General features: G+C 49.4%; 1 long non-coding RNA gene across 1 annotated transcript; it reads right to left on the reverse strand.

Annotated features, from left to right (window-relative positions):
- Positions 1-365: 365 nt before the first annotated feature.
- On the reverse strand, positions 366-2020 carry LOC122394050. The gene is made up of 3 exons (XR_006258790.1): positions 1815-2020; positions 739-870; positions 366-455 (listed from the first exon to the last, which is right to left on the reverse strand). It is a non-coding gene; the product is annotated as an uncharacterized LOC122394050 (long non-coding RNA).
- Positions 2021-2365: the final 345 nt, after the last annotated feature.

The following is a 2365-nucleotide window of genomic DNA, read 5'->3' on the forward strand; positions in this document are numbered from 1 at the left end:
GCGCAGTTATTTGGCTGCCTGTAGGTCCGCTGCAGTGTGTGTTCCTGCAACACAAAATCAGTAGATAAGCGTGGAACCAAAAAACAATCTTTGGAACTATCTTGATGCGTACAAGTGGCCATAACCCTTCGAGCAGCAATAACAAAATGTAAAGCACTGAGAATATCGTGCGAAGTTGATTTCATAAGTTTCATATCACAATTTGTGTATTATTTCGCGTTCCGTTCCTCGACAAGGTTTCCGGAACTAAAAAAGATCACGACTTTACGGGTTTATTTTGACGACAGGGTTAGTTGATGACCGTTGAAGTGGAACTTACCACCCGATGCACCATGGCCGGGACACACGCGATGTACCGTCAGTCGGGCGTGCTGGAGGTCGGACCCACCGCAAGGCCCGCTTCTCTCAGCAGCGCAGTTATTTGGCTGCCTGTAGGTCCGCTGCAGTGTGTGTTCCTGCAACACAAAATCAGTAGATAAGCGTGGAACCAAAGAACAATCTTTGAAACTATCTTGATACGTGCAAGTGGCCATAACCCTTCGAGCAGCAATAACAAAATGTAAAGCACTGAGAATATCAGAAAATCGTGCGAAGTTGATTTCATAAGTTTCATATCACAATTTGTGTATTATTTCGCGTTCCGTTCCTCGACAAGGTTTCCGGAACCAAAAAAAATCACGACTTTACGGGTTTATTTTGACGACAGGGTTAGTTGATGACCTTCGAAGTGGAACTTACCACCCGATGCACTATGGCCGGTACAAATGCGATTACCGCCAGTCGGGCGTGTCGGCAGTCGGACCGACAGCGAGGCCCGCTTCCCTTAGCAGCGCAGTTAGCTGCTGCCGATACGTGCGCTGCAGTATGTTCCTGTAACACAAAATCAATAGATAAGCGTGGAACCAAATAACAATCTTTGGAACTGTCTTGGTTACGAACGGGCGCGACAGTGCATGCTCGTTCCTCTACCTTTTGGGGAAGATCTGGCTGTGGGCGGCGGTCGGCCGTGGCCACGCATTTGGGAGGTTTATATCTCAGCAGCCGTTAGTCCGATTGACAGACTGTCTCTGATGGTGATGGATATCCTCATCCCTGCTTCCAAGAATGAGGACGACCCAAGTGACCAGTGTAGCACGTAGCACGTGCAGATGCAGAATGAGTAGGGTCGAAAATATTCCCCTTGCTGTCTTTAATCGTTTAGACCGATCGTGTTCCAATTCCGTATGCATTAGACCCACCAGCTGGTAGTTAAGGTAGATTTGCATGGGTCATGAGTGGGATGAATACGCACGTGCGTACGTGCACACTGGTGATGTCAATTACGGAAAATCGGAATACCGATACCAAACCGAATACAAACCAAAACCGTGGGGAAATACCGAAACCAAACCAACTTGGGAACATGAGGAAAATACCTACTGTTTACCTATTTCTTAGCCTCTTAAACATTAGCGAGGGTTCATGATACCAACAAAATACCAAACACATTAATAAACACATCAGGATTTAAATACATAATACCGAGTTGGTATCGGTATACCAAAAAGTTTGTATCCGGTTGACATCTAGTGCACACCCCTTTTGCATTTCAGGAATGCGTGTGCCGATCAGGTCAAATTTTGGTACGTGGTTAAAGACCCATCAACTGAGAGGTTTCTACAACTCAAAGTTCGGGTACCTTTGAATGTGCGCACATGCAAATCCCAAATCCCACATGCAATGTATTTAGGGCCTTGGCAAATCCCTTTTTTGGGTTCATTTCAGGCTGCCCCTTCGCGCCCACCCGTTCGTTGTCCAAAAGGCGTCTTACTTACCAAGGTTCCCGATTAGCCCACAGGACAGCCATGGAGTGCAAATGCAAGCCAATTAACGCGATATTTAAATGTTACGCTTTCGGGTCTTATCCCCGCCCTGCTCGTGGTCCAGATGAACCTTGTAAGCCGACATTGCCGACGAGGCCGACCACGCTCTCAAAAGAGGTTCGACGGCAGTGGGCACGGCGACGGGACAAGCCAGTGTGTCGCCGGCTTGGGTCCGGCGGCGGGCTCAGGTGTGTCACCGGCAGGCTCGGCAAGTTTGTCGGCGGCGGGTCCCCGATCCAGTTGAGGCCGAGGCCGTGTAACTGCCGAATTTTGGCCACGACCCTGTCGCCGAATCACGTCGTGAAGGAAATCGGCGAACAGTTTACCGACAGAGGCGAACAGTTCGCCGACAGAGCCCGATTTGCAGAAAACGGGTGGGGGCCCCCTAATCGTGCGCGGGTCGAAGCTGATCCATGATTCGACGAACATCGCGAATGAATGGCGAATCTGTTGCGAATAGTCGGCGATACCCTGGCAACAAGTCGACGCACGCAGCGACATGT

This window comes from Amphibalanus amphitrite, unplaced genomic scaffold, assembly GCF_019059575.1.
Source record: "Amphibalanus amphitrite isolate SeventyFive unplaced genomic scaffold, NRLGWU_Aamphi_draft 000570F_arrow, whole genome shotgun sequence".
In the NCBI taxonomy this organism is placed as follows: Eukaryota; Metazoa; Arthropoda; class Thecostraca; order Balanomorpha; family Balanidae; genus Amphibalanus; species Amphibalanus amphitrite.